Below are 21,957 nucleotides of genomic sequence, written 5' to 3' on the forward strand. Positions count from 1 at the left end.
CGCGGGGGGACCGAGCCCCGCTGGACTTGGGCGCCGGTGCCTGCGTCCCCTTCCCGGGGCGCCTCCGGGGAGGTTGGGGAGCGGAGGACGCCAAGCGAAAGGGAGGGCGGCTGTAGCAGTAGCGCGTAGTAGTTGGGCTGCGTGAAGAAGGTGCTGGAATTTAACTGTGCCTCCGCCTGCCACCGCGAGCCTGCAGAGAGAAAGGGAGGGGATGGGGAGGGATCCGAGTGGCACCAGAGCTGTTTGTGGCCCGGCGTTGACTGTGGAGAGAACGGGCATTATCATGCTAGCTGAAACTTTTTCGCCTCCCCACCCCCCAAGGCTGTCATTATAAATCTGCCTCCTCCCCTCCACCCCATAAAAAGGGAGGCGGGCACAAAGAACATTCTTGCCAAATCTGCCTCTTCTCCAGAGGGCTGTGAGCTTCCAAATGCCAGTGAAGGAGAAACAGCTGAGAGGCCGAGCGCCTTATAAAGAAATAAACCCGCCCTGACCCTTCTGTTTACTTTGTGGACTAGACACTGCACTTTAACCTTCCTTCACCTGTCATCTTCGGGTAAAATAGATACAAAAATATGGCAAAACAATCTCGTCGGGGCGAGGCGGGCGGGTTGGGGGCAGCTGAGACGTGGAATCTGCTTTTAATTTATGGAGGAAATAAATCTTATTCCCCACAGATTATAGTCTCTTCTCTCTCACCCTACATTTAAGACCAATTAAGGATGCAAACTGTAATCTGCTGGCACATCGCGGTTTTGAGACCTCTTACTTTAATTTTTCTTGAAATACAGTACGTTGGTCTCACCCACAGGTCAGTGTTTGGTGAGACAATTTTATTTTTAGGTTCGTGAAGTGTGAAAGAATATGAGGAGATTTTAAATCAGGGGTCTAGTTTTTAGACTCAGATTAATGTATGTGCTTGACTCTTAAAATTGTCCCTATGAGGTAGTGTTATGAAAAGTGTGATTTATCCCTTATTTTATGAAGTAATGGCTTTAATTAGTCATTCTAAGTGCACTGTGACTATTTAGTTGAGGATTTCCTCCCAAGAGTAAAATACTATTTTAAGACCATTTATACTTTCACAAAATTGGCTATATGAGCAACTGGGTGGGAAACACAGTCCTAAGATGCCTACAACTACGGCCAGGTAAATTGAAGACAAGAAGCATGGAAAAAGCAGCGTGTGATCATTAAGTGGCAAAAATGGTTTACAGCACTGGTTCATTGCTGGTTGAGGTAGGGCTGCATTTTCACAGTGCTTAAGACAGGTGAGGATCACCAGCCTACAAATTTCTAAGGCTTTGTTACTTGCTTCTTAACCACTTTCCGTATTTTCTGCCTCTCCCAAAGTGAACCTCAAGACAACAACAACAACAAAAAAATAACACATCTAAAGAAATAGAATATAGTGCCCTGAAGAATCGGTTGTAAGAACTTGTTTTTCCTGCCTGAGGGTATGCTAGTATAACTTTAACTGGGAAATATGGAGTGAGAAATGGTAAACAAAATTAGTAGTGCAGTAAATGTATAACATAAATCCTAGCTTCTAACTGCCTAATAAGTTGGCGCTAATAACAGCCAGAAACCTAGTTGTCTATAATAAATGCCTAATGCGTATTTCACTAATAAGTATTAGTTTTTAAGTTTTGAGGGCCTAATTTCTGTTTCTGACGCTCCAAACTCACCTGTCAAATTTTTAAATCGATGACATCACCTCTATTTCCTTGTAAATAAGTGTCCTTTATTCCCTGCACCTGTGCACATTATGCCCTAAACTTCAGAAAGAACGATCATCTTGGTGAGTAAGAAGAGAATAGCCATTCCTTTTGGCACTTTTATCAGAGAGAAAGCAAAGAAAACAGTTCCTTTGTTACATGTGTACATTCTTCAGCCCAGATAAAATTTTGATGCACTGCTTATAAGAGTTGGTATCTACACATTATATGCACAACTATGGAAATGGAAAAAAAGAAGGAATCCATCATGGTGAGCAGGGATTAAATATAGATACTGCATCTCCCTTTCACTTCACATTGGTCTGAGAGTGCCTTACCTCCCTTCAGGTCTTTCCTCTGAAGAATCATCTTGTTCGTAGCCTGCACTATAGCAAGTAGGAATTTTATAAAATAAGGTCTAAACTCAGGAGAAATGAAAAGGCAGCTCCATTAGCTCAGTATGAAAAGAAGAGTGAAGAACATATAGCATGAACATCATCTCTGAGGTACAGCACAATTTAACAATTGGTGCTAAGGAAGAAAATGATGTGTTCTTTTGTTTTGCAGAAAATCACACACAAAAGCAAATATGGTTGGAGGCTAAGAGGACTCCAGGAGGCCGCACAGACTGCTCTATTCCCATGAAGCTTTTCTTTCTGGACTTTGATGAGTCATAATATGCTCTCTGAATTTGCTCTTCTCTTTGTAGTTTGGTATCAAGGGGTGAAGGTGGCTTTTTCACGGCTTGATGGCCACATTTGCTTGTTCTGCAAGTTTGCTTTGGCTGACATTCTATATAGAGGAGGCATTGTGTGTGAAGAGTGCTATCTAGCTATAATACCCTCACGAAGAAAAATCGTATGCATAAAGTTAGGAAGCAGCAAGTCCCCAACAGACAACTGTTCGTGCATTCTGGGAAACCTGGTCTACCTGCTAGTTTCTAGTGTGTTATATTGGCCATATTTCCTTCTGACAGAAACACCTCCAAGACTCACCTACTACCTAGTGGTCCTCCCTGCCTTCTCCAGGCAGAGGTCTCTGCATCGCCTACTCTGCTCCCATAGCAACCAATGTGGACCTCCATTAGAGCACTTACCACTTTGATGTGATTATTTGTTAGCATCTTCTACTAGATGGTTAGTGCCTGGAGGGTGTAGAACAAGTTCAATTTATCTTTGAAACCTCAGCAGTTAGCTGGATGCTTAGCACATTGTGTATTGTTCAAAAACAGAAAAAAAAAAAAAGAGACAGACTTTATTTAATGAAAAGATGAGAGATAGATAATAAAATGACTTGACAGAGAATTTAGCAGGTCTTCATTATTAAGAATTATGATGTGAACGAACAAGATTACTTAAATGTTCAGTTTAAAGGACTTAGGAAATGTTTTTATTTTTTTATTGGGTGGGGAGAAGGAGCCAGAGCTCTCGTAGTCATATAAAGAACACTGAGAAAAGGTTTTGCTTACTTTTCAATTAGTCTGGGAGTAGCATGACAGCATACGTGGCATTTGTATAACAGAATAGTTAGAATTATAATCGCAGCTCTTTTTTATTTCGACATTAAATCACAGGCCAGAAGTTGTGCAACAACCCTTTGATACGACGTTTCAAGGAAACAGAGGCAGTATGTAATTCACAGGAGGGGAGTGAACAAAACAATTTACTGTGATGTGGGGAGAACATTAGAAATTCTATCTCTTTTCTTCTTTAATGATGAAAATGTAATGATGCAATGACAAAAACATATGAGCTTTATATAAGTTTATGGTAATCATTGACCCTAGAGTATCTGCCACAGCTCATACCTGAACAATACTGAGAGAAGTGGACTTCCAAGGGCAGAAAGGGGACCCTCTGTTCTCTCAGTGGTGAGTGTATCTCTTGAAGCAGTGACATTGCCTCAACTTCGCAGGTTCCACCTTAAATGGATTCACTAAATTATATTACTGTACCTAGTTTTAACCAATCAACTCTCTTGTTTGTGAAGCTCATGGCTTAACAAGGATTTGTGAAAAGAAATCAAAGATTTGAGATGTAATGATAATAAAAGCACAGGTGAAAATCAGGACCAAAATTGTTTTGCTAACCTCTAAAAATGCTTTGCCAGACATATTAAGAAGTGGAACAATGAGATCTAACAAGAAATAGATAAAAAGTATCCACAATTAGCCAAGACTGGATTTATATTATCTATCAGGGATGATGAATTCTGACCTAAGCATACATTTGCCTGTAGATATTCACTATTGATAGTATGATTTCATCATGATTAGCAGGACAATTAAAATTTTTCTGTTGTCTCCATGTCATTCTTGCATCATTTCTATTTTGTGTATGTTTCATAATGTACCTGCTATATTAATATGAAATACAAGTACTATGAATAAACATACATAAATCATGCTTTATATGTTTCCCTTTTAGGTGCAAGGAGAATACGAAAAAAACTTGAATATGACTAAATGAAGTCAGAATTTTTAATTCAGCTTGGTAGAAGTACAGATTAAGAGTGGTATGTTTTGCTCATGTAAACTCTGTCTCATAATTTGTTATCAATACAAGGTTCTTAATCCATGGTGAAGAGTTTGTGGGGGTGGAATTTAAATGATGTTCAGAGCATTTTAGAATTCCCAGAAACTGTTCAAAATTCTGTGATCATCAATCCCTGGTACCAAAAAAAAAAAAAAAATTCTGTGATCATGTTATAATGCTTTTAAAAAAAAATATAGCAAGTCCATACATTTCACCAGACTCTCAAGAAGATCTTCTCTAAAAGGGTTAGGAATTACTGATGAGGCTTAACGATCTAAGATAGTTTCTAATAATCACCATGATTATTATAAAACTAAGTGTACACATTTCATGCATCCAATCACATGTATCCTTAGAAATACCCTACAGAACTCAGTATTTCTTTAGATAATGCAAAATGCTTCCTCTCTGCCCAGTGGAAGTCTTCATTTGTTTCCACAAATGGGCTTCCTGAGGATAATTCAATTCTGAAGGATTTCCCCAATAATATCATTACGTATTGTTGACTAGACAAGAGAGAGTTGTTAAGTGTTATCATCAATACGTCTTGGGGGCTTTGGTACTTCTTTGGGTAGTTGCACATTAAAAATCAGAACATAGGGCCAGGGATTTAGCTCAGTGGTTCCACTGCCTGCCTTGCAAAAGTGCAAGGACCTGATTTCCATCCCCAGTACCAAAAAGAAAGAAAGAAAGAAAGAAAGAAAGAAAGAAAGAAAGAAAGAAAGGAAGGAAGGAAGGAAGGAAGGAAGGAAGGAAGGAAGAAAGACCAATCAGAACATGACCTCAGATTCTGAAGGTTTTTTTGCCATAAATCGTTGAAATATATTAACTTTTGTTTGGAAGGCCATGGCACTGACTGCCTTTAGATTTGGCCTGTGTTTCTCTGAATGATAATGTGCTTCTATACCAGTGAGACACTAGTTTACCTCCAAGCCCCTCAGCTAAATATGTGTATCTATCTCCCTTGTCTTTTATCAGAGACCTAATGATCTAAGATAATTTTCTAATAAGAAATCAGTACCTCTTGATTATCTTCAGTTGTTACTGACTTATTTCTCTCTGTTGCTCTTCATTACCTTTTATTTGTGTGTTGACCTTTCCACCTTGGCTGTTACATCACTCATAAGATTGTACTTCAATTTCAGTGCGCAAAGGCAAAATCTACTCTCGTCTTATTTCCTTTTTCTGTATTTACTATTCTAAATTTAAGAGTGAAGTAGTGAATAATCCAGGAATATATAAAAAACAGAAATAACTACTGAAATTACTTTAGATGACTTTAAAGAAATTGAGATAAATCATTTGCTTGAAGGAAAAAAATAACTCTCCACAGGTAGAGATGAAATACATCCCACAACAATATGATTTTATTTTAGTTTGCAATGGTATTACCATCCAGAAAGTGATGAATATATAAAACAAGTAAAATATGTTTGGGAAAGAGTTGACAGTATCTGGATTCTGTGTGGGGCAAGGTTTAATGCTGGGCAGGAAGCTTTCATCTACCTTTTAGATAAACTCAGTTACTGAACAGTTACTGACTTCAATGAGTGTTGGGCATAAAGAAAATGCTCACACTTGTTCCGGAATTGTAGTTATTCAATTGCTTATCTCTCCAGAGACATCGTGATATCTTTCGGAATTTTGCTATTATGAGACTATTTGTGGCCTTTTGGTAATAGACTTTCCTTAAATATGAAAGCAGAAAACAGGAGATTTGCTGATAAAAACATCATAGCATACCTTTTTTGTTGTTATTTCATACTTGGGACTTAGGGTTTGGGGATACGCCTAGTTTTTCATTTGTTTTGTTTTGTTTTTGGTACTAGAGATTGAATTCAGGGTGTTTACACTGAGCTATATTATCCCTCCTTTAATTTGGGACAGGGTCTCCATCCCCCTGTCTCAGCCTCCCATCTGAATCTTAAAAGAGGTTGGCACCTCACACTTTATGTGTATTTTATTAAAAATTAAAAATTATCCACCTATCAGCGAGATCTGTCTTATTTAATACCTCAATTTTATGATGTGACTTATGAACTGACATTACTAACTATAACCACTATTACCTGGAATTCTGCAATTCCCATGGTCTATATCAATGTTTATTATTTTCCCCAGAATGTAAGACTAGAACATTGGATTGTAAGTTCTTAATGCTAACATAATATAAACAAAACTATTGATCAAGTGAGGAAAGTAAGTAGCAAAAATATAACTGAATAGATAAATGACTATTTAATCTTTCAAATAACCTTCAAAAGCAACTATCACCAATACTTGAGCTATCATAGGCCATATACCAACTTTTTAGTTTGAGCAGTAACTCTGTAACTTTTTATAATAGCAGTACTTAAAAAATGTGTACCGATTTTAAGATCTCTGGTTCCATTCACAAATGAAGCATAGTATACTAGAATACATGGTCAAATGGATTGCCCACAGCCACCCATCAAGATTAGACTCTTGTTGGCCTGAGTTCCAATCATTACATCTTCTACTTTCCCATACTGTTTCCCTCAAAAGAAAGAAAGTCTCCAAAATTAACTTCTGCAGCTCAGTGTCAGCCATCAATGATGAACTGATGAAATGGATTCAGTGCCACCCATGCGTGGTACCACATGTTTTCCTGTGGACCTTGGCTTTCAAACTATTTTACCAACTACTCAAAGTGAGAAATGTGTATCATGACCTAGCATACACATACTTACACATAGGACTGTGTCAGAGACCAGCCAGGAAAACAGGGAATTTAATTCAGGGACTTGTTTGTACGATGATGATCAGAAATCACATGATGAACTTGGTAGCAATGGTAAGAAATTAATTTCCAAGGGATGAGGAAGAACTAAAATCTGAAACCATGGTGTATGAGGGCACAGACACAACTTTTGCTTGAGTCAAAGAAAGAGAAGAAGGAAATACCTTGTCTTTATTTTTGAAGATTTAAGTGACAACATAAAACTGTGCCCATTTATGGGGTAGTATGTGACATTCTGTCTGATACAGTGTATATATTATGTAGTCTTCAAATCGGAGTAAGCGTATCTATGTCCTCAAATATTTATTATTTCTCTGTGATGAAAACGTTCCAAATCCATTTCTGTGGCTTAGCTGAAATGCACAGTACATATTATCAGTATCTATGGTCACTGCACTGTACAGTATCTTCCATCTCACACTAATTTAGTACCTGTTGACCAGCTTGCCCCTCCCTCCTTTCTCACTACTTTCCCTACCCTCTGGTGACTACTATTCTTTTCTCAACTTCTATACAGTTTTTTAAGGATCTGCGTATAAGTGTGATTGGTTGGGGATACCTTGTCTTCTCCTGTCCTCCTGCAGTCTGGTTTCTGCTCGTCTGCCCCTCATGGGTTGAATTCAGTTGGCACAGGAGCCTGGGAAGTGCAACCCTCAAAGGTCTCAAAGGTCTCATGATGCCGACAGCCAACAGCCACAGTGACTCCTGAAACAGTGCTTTCTTACAGAGCTTACTAAGGGCAAGGCCCTCTGATGTTAACATTTTTTATTCTTTCTTTTTTCTTAAACTTAGACACACGTCATAATGACTCATAATTCGACAGTGAGTGGCAAACTCTTTGGACCAACGGGAGATACATTTCAAGAACTTTTAGCCCTTATCTAAATATTCTGCTTTCAGGACAGGCTATTAAAACATGGTCCTATGGTCAAGAGTTTATGGGTAATATTATATGATTCTTAGTCAAATAAAAATTTCCACCTACCTCCCATACTTGCACTGTCTAAATATATAAATACAAAGCAATAGCTATGATGACAATGAAATATGCAAAGCTCTGTCAGTTCTTCTTTTTCCAAAATCAACCAAAGCCAGATATTATATTTGTTAATTTTAGTTTTTTCTGCACAGACATAATATCAAGCACCAGGCTATGACTTTATAATAGAATCATTCTTTGTAAGTTATTTTAACAAAGACACTGGTATACAGGATTTATATGTGTATAATACCACAGAACTATAGAAAGCTATTAATTGTAAAATTTAACTAAAATTTAGAGCCAATTAATAGATACAGATACCTAAACAGCATATGTAATAATTTCATGTTTTTGTAAATCTAGCAAAATGGATGCACCTTAATTCAAATTATTTAACAATGAAATGTTAGTTGCTGACCATGTTTTTGTGTAAGTATATGTCACCTCCTATGCTAACAGTAAAATATATAAAATCTGCCCACCTTGGTTCAAGATCAGACTATTACATTTTCAAGTAACTCTCTCAGGGCCAGTGTTTTAGTAGGCTCATGATGGATTTATTGATTGTTGGCCATGGTCAAAAGAATAGTGTCTGGGCTCTATTACTAAAGTAATAATAAAATAGTATTCAGGGTACTTTGAAAATGGGGTAAAAATATCTGCAAATGCCTCCAGTTAAGATTCTACCAAACAACATAAACTGCGAAACTTGTAATGTTGGGTGGCCTACAACCCAAACACCTGAAATGAATTGGCAATACATAATATTAATTGTTTATCAGAGGCATTTTAGAGCACTTTTAGATTCACACCAGAATTGAAAGGAAGGCCCAGAGGTTTCTCATATACTCCTACCCTCCACATGCCTAACTCCCCCAGTATCAATATTCTCTACAAGAGTGGTATATTTGTTATGATCATACCTACACCGGCACACCATAATACCCAAAGCTCATAATTTACACGGGGGCTTATTCTGGATGTATTACATTTTCTGGGTTTGAACAAACAGATAATGGCATCCACCATTACAGTATCATACAAAGTATTCTCACTACCCTAATAAAGCCTCCACCTTCTGAATATTCATTCCTCCCCTTGACCCCACTCACCGAGAACCACTGGTCTTTTTACTGTTTCCGTAGTTTTGCTGTCCCTGGAATGTAATATAATTTTGTTTTGTTTTTTTTTGAGACAGGATCTCCCTGTGTAGTTCAGGCTGGCCTTGAACTCATGGCAATCTTCCTGGCTCGGCCTCCCAAGTGATTGGGACTACAGACACGCACCACCATACCTGGCTCAGCATATAATATAATCATGGTCACAAAGTATAGGGCCTTTGTAGATTGACTTCTTTTGCTTAGTGGTATGTATTAAATTTCCTTCATGTCATGTCTTTTCATGGTCTCATAGCTCATTTATTTTTAGCACTGATAGGTCCATCGTCTGGATGTGTCAAAGTTTTTGTACAACTTGACCACCTCCAAGTTTCGGCAGTTATGAATAAGGCTACTATAAACACCTGTATGGAGGCTTTGGCATGTGTATACGTTTTTATCTCTGTGAATAAGTACCAAGAGGTATGAAAGAGGGATCATACAGCAGGAATATGTTTAATTTTGTGAGAAACAACCTAATTATCTTTTAGACACGAGTGAGGATTCCTGTTCCACACAGTTTCCACCTGCTGTTGTTAACGTTCTGGATTTGGCCACTCTAAAATTGCGTAATAGTATGTCGTTATTTTAATTTGTATTTCACTAAGGATATATGATAAGGAGTGTGTTTGTGATCTGTCTACCTTCTTCGGCGAGGTGTCTTTAACATCTTTGGCCCATTTTAAGTGGTGTTGTGCTAACATTTGGATGTGGTTTGTCCCCCAAGGGTCTATGTATTGGAGGCCTGGTCCACAGTTTAGCAATGTCAGGGGGTCTGATCTTTAAGAGCTGGGGCTAATGGGAGTTCTTTAGACCTTTGAGGGAACTGCTTTTCGAAGGGAATGCTGGGCTCCAGTAAGTTTTCACGAGCAAGTTGTTACAATGCCTGAGCCTGACCTCTGAGTCTCTCTCTTACTAACTGTTTGGCAATGTGAGTATTGCTTTCCACAGATGCTGCCACAATTGCTATTTGATGTGTTAGGCAGCGAACAGCATCCTCCCTAGAACTGAGTCAGTGTCATGCTTTCAGCCTCCAAAACTGTCAGTAAATAGAACTTTTTTCTTTAAAACTTCATCTGCCTTGGTATATTATCACAGCAATGGAAAATGATGTTCCATGATGAGTTCTTTGTATATTTGGAATATTATTTCTTTATCACATATGTCTTTTTCAAAATATATTCTCCCAGTTTGTGACTTGTCTTTTTATTCTCTTAATACTGTCTTTTGTGTAGAAGCAGAACAAGCCTTTGACATACTCCAATATCCATTCATGGCAAAATAAATAAATAAATACAAACCCTGAAGAAAATAGGTGTAATACATTATCTCAATCTGATAAAAGCCATTTATGACAAACCTACTGCCAACATCATATTAAAATCAGCAACATGACAAAGATGTCCACCACTGTCACACCTCCTATTCTATATATATGTACTAGAAACCTTAGCCAGAGCAGTCAGGTAAGAGAAAGAAATAACAGAAGTGTATGTAGGAAAAGAAGAACTTAAATTATCATTATTTGTAGCTGACATGATCCTTTACGGAGAAGACCCAAAAAATTCTACCAAAAGGCTCCTAGAATTAATATCCAAATTCAGTAGTGTGCCAGGATACACAAGTAGCACCCAAAAATCAAAAGCATTCCTGTATACCAATAATAAGCCCACTGAGAAAGAAATTAGAAAACAATTCTATTCACAATAGCCTAAGACTAAAAGTAAATACTTAGGAAGGGACCTAACCAAGGAAATTACCAAGTACCTCTACAATGAAAATCACAGTACTCTGAAAAGTGAGATCAAAGAGAAAATCAGAAAATGGAAGGATAGCCCCTGTTCCTGGATAGGCAGAACCAATATTAAAATGGCCATGCTTCCAGAAATGGCATATAAATTTATGCAATCCCAATCAAAACACCAATAGCACTCCTCACAGAATTTGAGCAAACAATCCTAAAATTCACATGGAACCAGAAGAGACCCAGAATAGCAAGAGCAATCCTAGGTAACAAGAGCAAAGCAGGAGGCCTCACGATCCCAGGTCTGAAGTTTTATTACAAAGCTAAAGTGATTTAAAAACAACAACAGCCCACTACCGGCAAAAACAAACAAAACAACAACCAGACAGACATGTAGATCAGTGGAACAGAACAGAGGCTGCAGAAACAGCACCAGGCCCATTCAGCTACCTGATCTTTGACAAAGGGGCCAAAAACCTATGTTGGACCAAAGATAGCCTCTTTAACAAATGGTGGATGAAAAAGTATCCACATGCAGATCAACTCTAGACCCGTATCTCTAACCATATACTAAACTAAAATAAAAATGAATCAAAGTTCTAAATGTTAAATCAGAAACACTTAATCAGGTGGAAAATAAAATAGGTAAAATTCTTAAAGACATAGGCACAGGCGAGGGTTTTCTGAACAAAACCCCAGTTACATCAACAGTAGATTCAAGAATCTACAAATGGGATTATAACAAATTAAAAAGCTCTAAGAAATAGGGAGATAGATATTTTGGAAGGAAGAGGACCAAGAAATGGGAAGAGGGGAAAAGGGAAGGGAAGAGGATGAAAAAGGAATGAAGATGTGTTTTATATATGTGTACCAACTCCATACAAGGAATGTAGTCTTTATGTACTGCAAACCCGTACCAGTATAAACAAAAATTTCATAAAACATTATCTTTTTGTAGACCAGAACTTTTCAATGGTAATGAAATCAACCTTTTCAATTATTTCTTTAATGGATTGTGGCTTGGTGCTGTATCTAAAAAGTCATCACCAAACCCAAGGTCATCTAGATTTTCTCCTATCTTGTAGGAGTTTGATAGTTTTGCACTTTGAACTCAGACCTATGATCCACTTGGAATTCATTTTTGTGAAAAGTATATGGTCTGCATTTAGACTGTGTGTATGTATATATGTATGTGTGTGTGTGTGTGTGTGTGTGTGTGTGTGTGAGAGAGAGAGAGAGAGAGAGCAAGAGAAACTATCCAGAGTTATTTCAGCACCATTCGTTGAAAAGATTGTCTTGTATTTATTACATTGCCTTTGCTCTTTTTGTCAAAGATCAGTTGATTATATTTAATGTGAGTCCATTTCTGGGCTTTCTGTTCAGTTTCTTTATTCTTTTGCCAATACCACACTGCCTCAATCACTGTAGTCTTACAGAATGCCTTAAGGTTATTAATATCCATCTTCCAATTTTGTTCTTCCATATTACATTGGATTTTCTGGGTTTTTTGCTTCTCTGTATAAACTTTAAAGTCAGTTTTTCTTTGTCTGCAGAACTTTCTGGGATCTTAACTGGGATTCCATTGAATCTATAGATTAAATTGGGAAGATTGATGTCTTGAAAACATTGAGTCCTTCTGCCTATGAACATAGACTATTTCTCAACTTATTCAATCCTCTTCTATTTTTTTTATGAGTTTTATCGTTTTCTTCATGTGAATCTTATATTTGTTTTACTGGATTTGTATTGAATCATTCCATGTTTTGAGTATAATATAAATGGTATTATACTTTTAATTTCAATTTCCAATTATTCTTTGCTGGTATGTAAGAAATATATTTACTTTTGCATATTAGTCTTATATCTTATAAACCTGCTTTAAGTGCTTGCTAATTCCATGGCTATTTTTATTCATTCGTTTGAATTTTCTACATAAATCTACATGTCATCTGGGAACAAAGGCGTTATTTCTTCTTAATTCATATTCCTTTTCTTTTCCTTTATTATCCTATTGCATTATGTAGGCATTCATTACTCAGTGTTCTTTGAATCATTGCAATTTTGTCTTTTTTCCTGGCAATATCAACCATGCCCCTCCTCCAGAAAAAAATTCACTTTAGTAGTAGATGCATTGCCGTATATGACAGCTGATATGATACTGCTAATAATGAAATAGGAAAACTGCCTGGAAAAGCCAAATAATACTAAATGATGTAGATATCAACATTTGGGCGTGTAATCAATTTATATATTGAGAAAATGTGGAAAGTAAATGTGGGGAAATAACACTAAAGTCTATTCCATATACATTTTGAAAATCCATAAAAATCCCTGACAGCCCTACTGTTGGCAGGGCTCAGCAAAACAGTGAGATAGGTTTTCAATCACCAATGGAAAAACGTTGGTGTATAACCTCCCTCCAACATGAGTTCCCATTCTTCAAATGAGATTCAAATGTATGATTGCTTCAAGGCCTTTCCTGGACAGGTCAAGTGGTCCTGTGAGTTTTTTTTTTAACCTTCTCCACTTATGAAATAAGAGAAGATTCATCAAATAATCTCTTGGGTTCCTATCACATTAAACTCTCAGTTTCCTCATTTGTAGTTCAGGATATAGTTATGATAATGGCACCCAACAAAAGGCACTGTTATGAGCACTATAAAAGGAAGCAGGCATAATATACATGTTATGATGTACAGAGGAGACGATTAATAAATGAAGCTAGTACTAGTTTTTCAGCTCCATCAAACCAAGAAATTAGAAGTGGCTTTTTCCAGTCTTTTTTTCCCCATCCCCTCAAAATTCAATAACTTTATAAACTACTCATTCACTTTGATTTCTTTGTTCTAGTAAGTCTTAACACTCCTGTTTTTCAAGAAAATTATATTCAGTCTCCTATATAGACTTCTTTTTTTCCTCCTGTGCACCTTGGGACAATCTCCAAGGTGCAGATCTTCCTGCTCAGTACCTCTTGCTTGGAACACCATTTCAGAGTTTGCATTCCCATGGCTCACAAAACGGTGTCAAATCTTGCCCGCCCAAATTTCACTTCTGTGTTACCAGCTGCTCCAAAGCCATCCATATTTAAGTAGTTTTTCTTCATTTCATCATATCTAGAGCATAATTCATTTCATCTAAAATCAGTATCTCATTCTATATCTCTTTTGCTGTCAATATTTTATTTGCACACATTTTTGTACTGACAAATTATCACCACGTTATCAAAAAACGGATTAAACCTATAATGCTACCAGTTGGATCCAATTATTGTTATATTTGTAGTTCTTTCCAGTCTTTCCCACTGAACATTTTTTTTTGTTTTGTATTTTACCATCATCATCGTAGCTTACAATTCTAACTGTATCTTGCTTATAATTCCAAATATTCCATAAGGATTTTCTATGTTGAAAAAGCCTTCACACTAGATTATTGTTTGGCTCTTCTCTCTATTTCGAGTAACTCCAACCTCCAATTCAGTCTATGTGCTTGGCTAACTTTAATCTTATTCACAGCACTATTTTACACATATTTCACATGCTCAAGAACCTTGAGTGATTCCTCACGGTTCAGAAAATGAAGTTCAGGCTCCTCAGTCAAGCACCGAAAGCTCTCTTCATACGGGTGTTCTTTCTTTTCAGCCTCATTTCCCATTTCAGAATCTTATCTTAGGCAAACCTGTGATACTGATTGCTCTGCACGCCAAAATGGTAATTCTCAGAGCTCTCCTCAAACCATTCTTTCTGCCTATAATACCCTCTTCCTCTTCTAAGCTCAGGCACTACTCTTCCTCTTCCCCCAGAAGTTTTGCCCATCTCCCCAACCACTGTGATTACTCTGCTCTCTTTCAAACCATTTCCACTTGCTACCTGAGCAACTTATTTGACAAAGGCTAGGACCATACACTCTGCCTTGATGTGCCCCCAGAGCTCAGCACAAAGCGCATGCTCAAAAAATGTTTATTAAGGATGATGATGATTCCCATAGTCAGCATAGAGGTTCTGTGTCCCGAGATAATGAGGGAAGTGGTGTGGGAATATTAGAAAATTCACTTAGTCTTCTTTAAGTGTGGCCAAATTTCCCAAGAGATTCACATACATTCTGGTCCAACAGCATAGACATAATCAGTGCTAGGAAGAACAAAGAAGAAAGAAAGAAGGACAAAGGAAGGGAGGAAGGGCATGTGAGGGGACAGGACGAAGTGAAAAGGGGGAAAAAGAAGGAAAGGAAAAAGAGTCAAGACCTAGTTTGCATTTCTACATATAGCACTGTATTTCATTCATGTTACAGTAGAGGTAGATGTAAACCATTCTCAGACTGTAACATTTCTATTATAGAGTGTCTTTGACCCCTCGGGGTGAACAATTGTAGAATCACATTCTGACCCTAGGCTTTGTAAATACAGCCAAAGCATTTCAGTTTTGTCATAAGCAGTAGGGCATGACTAAAAGCATGGGCTCCCAACAGATGGGTGCTGCCTAGGGTACAACTGTAATCCTACAGCTACTACTTGCTGGGTCATTGTCCTCTGCTCAAAGTGTCTATGCCCAGTTTACCTTCCTGTAGAAGAAGGATGTTAATTAGCACTGGTATTCTCGAACATGGTTAACAACCAGCTTCCTCCTCTTCACCCCCAAACCCCAGCCTTGGGGCAGATGTTGATTTCTGATGTATGTTCTCCTATAATGACTGATTTCAATCTACCAACAAGCTCACAAAATTCCTGAAAATTTAACCATCAGCTCCTCCATGCTTCCTGCATGCAGGGTTGTTATAAAGATTAAATAAATTAATATATGCAAAGCAGTTAGAGCAGGCCCTGGCACATCGTGTGCTTAGTGTGATGAATATTATCTATTTTTTACACCACTTTAGTTTGGTTTCTTCTATGGAAGTGGAAGATAGAAATAGTATACTGAAAAAAGCAGTTGCCGTGAATTAAATTCGTTTCAACCTCCTCCTAATCACATGCTTTATGTTCACTATTGCCAAGCAGCCCCATTGACTTATTTGAATCTTCTCTCCTTTGCTTTAATTCATTTTTTATTTTTTTGGAGCATTCTAAGAATCAGAACACTGGCTTTCAGCCATGTACTGCGAAAGAAAAGGGGTTATAAAAAGTAAGGATTATCCCAACTGAATAATTTTCCCTTCATAATCACTTTAAGAATGGTTTAAGTACTAACTCAACTAGATAGGAAACTTTGTTTGGATCTGATTACTTATGACCCATACTGGGGGAAGAAATCAGTTGGACTGTACCTGGCCTCTTTTCAAAATAATTTCATTCCCAAGTATTCTTCCTGACATAAAATAAATAAGAATTTTTATTAAAAAGAGTCCCAAAATATATTATTGTGAGTAGTGTGGCTTTCTGCTTTTTTTATTTCTGTGGGTATTTCCATGACTTCTACTTATAAAATATCTGTGCACCAATATTATATTTTGCTGAGTGTTTCATCAGAACTAACACTTATGCAATAAATATTTGCTGTCTATGGAAAACATGGCATTTTTCCATCCTTAAACCAAAAGTTGGCCAATGGGCAGCTGTCTTCATCAACTGAAACCCTTAGATCCTGTCATTTTTCTGCACAATATTTTGCTCTTTCTTGCTTAGCTGTTTTGTCATTCCTTTCTTTCATGACTTATGAATTCCTGGCTTTTCTCTCCTCCCACTCATGAAATGGTTTCTAACTTTGTTTTTACAAATTGTATTCTCATCTCCGTCACTCTTCACACTTGTTCCTTTCCTCCTCTTGCTATTACATAATTTGTTGCTTCTCTCCTGAATACCACATCCAGTAGTCTTTAGATGTTAGGGAAACAGATTATGAAGACTGATGTTGAAGGAATGCAGGAGATAGTGAAAAGCTGGGGTTATAATTCTACACAAGTGCCGGCCTGAAATCTCCCTATCAAAAAGAACTGGAAATTTCTGTCAACCTTTTAGCTATAGTTTCCTCCTCACCTGACTTCTGGCAACTACCCTTGTTTTCTGACTCTGAATTTGCTTACTCGACCTATGCCATACCCCTGGAACCATGCAGTTTCTGTCCTTTTGCATTTTCCATTCCTTTGAGTGTACACGCAGAAGTGGAATTCCTGGATCATATGGTAGTTTTATTTTTAATTTTTAAAGAAACTACCATATTTTCCAAAATGGCTTCATTATTTTAATTTCCACCAACAATTCAAAAAGACTCTAATCGCTCCACAATCTTTCCAGCACTTATTTTCTTTCTACTTTGTATAATAATCATCCAAATAGGAATGAAGTTGTAGCACCTCTCATTTCTATGTAACCTATCTTTGCTAAGATGTGTTTTTAAACAAAAAGCTAGGCATATCCAATTTATACTGACTCAATTCCATATTTCATATTTTTCCAAATTCTTTGAATTGTGTATTGCCGTTGCTCTCCTTTTTGTAGTAAAGACTTGTTTCCAAGATGAGACCAGAGACTGAAGAATCTAAATTCTGTAACTGTAGTTGCTAGGGCTTTCCTGTTTCTCTGTGGTAAAAGCCATCCAGCAGGACCTTCCAGGTTGGGCAAACTGCTCTTTTTAGCCTAAGGGCAGCAGGCTACTTCTCCCTGCACTACAATTAACCTGCTTGAACTGACCCTTCTGATTTTTTTTGGTCAGTTTTATTAAGGTATTATTTATACTTGAGTGTAAAATCTGATCAGTTTTGACAAATCTGTAGAGCACCGAAACCACTACTACAATCATGCTATAGAACATTTTGAGAGATTCCTACCTGATCTCTGACAAAAGGAAGTGTAGTATGTATACACTACAGTTAACAGAAGCATAAAGTGTGTTCACGGGTTATAAACACCACTCCCACATCTGTATCCTTGCTTGCATTCTCTTTTTGGTTCCTCTTACTATTGGTAGAAGATTCCCAAGACTCTAAAAGAGAGATAGGAAAGCCCTGGAGAGGAGCTGATGGAACAGGAAAAGAAAAACTGTGTTTATTCTAAGTTAACATATTTAAATAAGAATAATACTAGACTACGATCACATGATGGTTGCATTTTCCTCTGCCTCCAGTAACCCGACTATCTCCCTGTGGTCTGAATAATCTGACTCGCATTAAAGAGTTTTCCCTCCCATAGTGTGCCTTTAGACTTGCAAGTAGGTTAGCTTCCTTGCTAGATTTCTTCTTTTATTTTTGTTTCTTGTTTCAGAGATGCAGCTCTCTGAAATGTGGTTACTCACTTCATCCAGATCAATAACCTATTTTGAAATGTCATTTCTCAATGGAGATACATTTATATTGATTATATCAAATTTACTTAGTTTTGGAGAGTTTGGCTTTTTCCTCAACAAACACATTATGGAGCATTTACTCTGTGCAAGGTATTTATTCTTCAAGCGTTTCATTTAGATTCTGCAAACCCTTTACTATGCATAGGGCAATACTTTGTTTTATTTTGCTTAGGATTCAACCATCAACTAAGTTCTTTTCCTCTCCCTGCATTATCTCTGATGGCTTTTTCCTATAGTCACCTCACAGCTGTATGTACCATTTGTTCATAGTCCCCCTCTACTCGAGTAACATTGTATTCTGCAGTTCAAGCCCTGCTTGGGTTTTGTCAGATCTTTCCCCAGCTTTACTCTGAGCACATGTTATGGTTTAGAAGTCTCACTTGCTTGGAGGTGGGGCCTGGTCAGAGGGGGTGAGTCACTAGGGTGAAACCTATATTCTTGTTCCCAGCTCATCCTCTTCCCTTCTCTGTTTCCAAGCCACCAGGGAGCAAATAGCTTTTCTCCACTATGCCCATCTGCCGTGCTATTTCTCCCTTGCCGCCAGCTGACCACAGTGAATCCATGAAAATTGTGAGACAAAATAAACCTCTTCTCCTTTAGGTTGCAGGTGTCAGGAAAATAACCAATATAATATTCTTTTAGCCTTCCTATATATTTCAGTTTTGCTTTAATTGTTTTCATAAGAGCTCCTTTACATTACCCAGATCGCATAAAGTATTCTGTCTTAACCCTCTCAATTTACACACAACTCAATTCCATCCTGACACTTTGAAGCGTCAATGCTGGAAACTAATTCTAACACTAAAAGAATGTTTTATATATGAAGTCCATTTTAATAGTTGGGTATACAATATCCAAACTCCCCTAAAATCTGAATAGCGTTTTTCCTTGTGTCCAGTAGTAGACACTAGTAGAATTTTAGAACTCAAAAAAAAAAAAAGAATGGAAATAAGAAAAGAAACAATAGATAAGTTGAATATCAAAATTTAAAATTTCTATGCTTCAAAGCTATTACTGAGAAAATGAGAAGACATTCTACACAATGGAAGTAAATATTTGCAATGGCCTAGTATCCATAGTATATGAAGAATTCTTACAACTGCACAACGAAAAGGCTCACTACCCAATATAAAAATAGGCAAAAGAATTGAATAGATGTTTCACCAAAGAAGATACGTAAATGACCAAGAAGCATCTGAAAAGATGTTTAACATCATTAGTCCTCAGGAAAATGCAATGCAAAGCCACAATGAGATCCTACTTTATAACAACTTGGATGGCTATAAAAATAATTTTAAAGTTTTTTTTAAATTATTTTTTCTAGTACTGTAGATCAAACCTAGGGCGTCTTGTATGGTAGGCAAGTGCTCTGTCACTGAGCTGCACACCAGCCCATTAATATTTTTTTAAATATAAAATGGCAAGTGTTCATAAAGATGTGGAGAAACAATTAGAAGCCTCGTATGTTGCAAGTGGGAAGGCATAGTGGTGCAACTACCGTGGAAAGCAGTTCAATAGTAGTTTCTCAGTCAGCTAAGTACAGTTAACCATACAACCCCACAGTTCTATTCCTAGGAACATACTGAACACAACTGAACAGAAACTTGTACAGGAATGTTTACAGAAGCAATGTGTATCGTAGCCAAAAAGGGGGTGGAATTTAAATATTTATCAACAGATGAATGGACAAACCAAACGTGATATATTGCTACCACTGTATATTATTTAGCCATAAAATATATGTGCTTAATATTATGATAACCAAAAGAAGTAGAACACATGGACTGTGTACTGTGTCGTTCCATTTTATATGAAATATCCAGCATAGAGAAATCTCTGTGTATGGAAAGCAAAGTAGTGATTGCTAGAGGCCTGGGAGAGAGAGAAGTAAGAAAGGTGGTATAATGGGCATGGGCTTTTCTGCTGGGGTGATGAAAATTTTTGAAACTGGGTGCCAATGACGAATGTACTAAACATTGTGCATGTATTAAATGCTATACACTTTAAAATAGTAATAATGCTAAATTCTATGTTAAATGGCTTTTACCTCGATTTAAAAAAAACCTTATGGATAAATACATTGTTCACTGTCAATGTGTCAGGCATAGTGCATATGAAGTTGATTAAGGTACTACTTTTTTCTCTCTCTGGACTTTGAGCTTCTCAAGAGACTGACAAGAAAAATGATACAGAAGGAAGTCATGTTCTCTAATACACAGGCTGATAGCAAACCAACCCCACCTAAGATGATAGCGGCGAAGAAGATACAAGGCTTTCTAAGTAAAGCAATTTAGCAAGAGTTGTGGAAGATGGACTGATTGATGGGTTAATCAAATATTTTGAATACCTCTTTTGTGCCAGGCACTGGCATAGGCCAGGAATTCAATGATGGACAAAAACAGAGTATCCATTCCTCATGAAACTTGCTTCTGGGATCAAGATAGGCATTAATCGAGTTATTAACCAACTACAGACTGAGGCGAATATTATGAAGAAAAGTAACCTTCTTAAAAAGCACAAAATAATCTTCACCTGTACCAGGGATCAGGAAAGGCTTCCTTCTGAGAGCTTCCTTCCTTCTTGAGCTGAGGTGTATAGAATGGGCAGAAAATATGGGTAAACAGTCTATGAAGACAGACTAGCATGTGCAGAGCCTGTGGTAGGAGGAAATATGACATTCAAGGGTGTGAAATAAAAGGTTATTATTGTTTGAGCAAACTTTGCAAAGAGAAAATGAGACCAGAGAGACAAGGAAGGGCTGGTATGTGCTCCTATATAGATCCTGCTAAGGTTTCTGTTCTTTATTTTATAGGTGATGATTACCTTCATCTTGGCACTCAAGACTGGACAGGATGGGGAAGAGTGGGTATGGAGCAGAACGGAGGCTAGTTAGGAAACTATTGTATCATCAAGGGAATAAAGGTGCTTGAAAGATAACGACACAGAGAGAGAAGAATTGGAGGAGAAATACAGAACGGGAGTGGGATTATGAAAGAAAAGAAGACTAACCCAGACAGACCTCTACCATGCACAGGGTGAATTTGGATCTGATCTTGGTAGACATGGGAAACTGCCAGGTAACTTAAGAAGAGAAATATGGCTACCTGATTCAGGATTTACAAAAATCATTCCAGGAGTGGCAGAGAATGGATTTAGGGAGAATAAAGGGAGGATACTCTTGAACACAAACAAGGAAACTGACTAATGTTTTGCTGTCACTGTTCAACATGGGAGCTAATAAGGATCCGGGCCACGTTGTGCCATGAAGATTGGGGAATGGGACGCATTTGAGGGCATTTCCAAGAAAGGATCAAGAAGAATCTCAACTGTCATGATTTGTGGATCCCATCATGCATGTACAACATCACTATCTTTTTCCCTACTGCCTGGTGAGTCCTTGCTAGTTTAATGGCTATGGCACTAAACAAATGAAAAGATACCATTGGAACAGAGCACTGACATTTTGCTTTCCGAAATGCCCTCCCATTTTCATATGATGTCACTTGCCCAAGCCTGGTACCAATTTGTGTTTTAGTCTCTATTTTATGCCCTACTCCTACTGCCGCATTTGCCTGGAAGAAGGGGCTTAATAAATATGGGAATAAATTAGTATATATATATTCAAGGATTATTTCTCATTGCATCTGCCATACTATTTACATTAAGGAGAAAATATACATGCATTAGAGAATTATGGAACTCTGAACACACTGCTGCCAAACTTGCTGACGTCTCAGCTACCTTTTAAGACAAAACGCTGCCCCGTTCTGCTCACGCTATATGAGAA

At 37.5% G+C, this 21,957-nt stretch overlaps 1 long non-coding RNA gene across 1 annotated transcript; it reads left to right on the forward strand.

The window, feature by feature from the left end:
* Positions 1-968: 968 nt before the first annotated feature.
* On the forward strand, positions 969-21,675 carry LOC104873446. Its single transcript, XR_783471.2, has 3 exons — positions 969-3,588; positions 4,145-4,232; positions 20,983-21,675. It is a non-coding gene; the product is annotated as an uncharacterized LOC104873446 (long non-coding RNA).
* The last annotated feature ends 282 nt before the right edge of the window (positions 21,676-21,957 follow it).

Source organism: Fukomys damarensis, unplaced genomic scaffold, assembly GCF_012274545.1.
Source record: "Fukomys damarensis isolate Sample0158 unplaced genomic scaffold, DMR_v1.0_HiC HiC_scaffold_31, whole genome shotgun sequence".
Classification (NCBI taxonomy): Eukaryota; Metazoa; Chordata; class Mammalia; order Rodentia; family Bathyergidae; genus Fukomys; species Fukomys damarensis.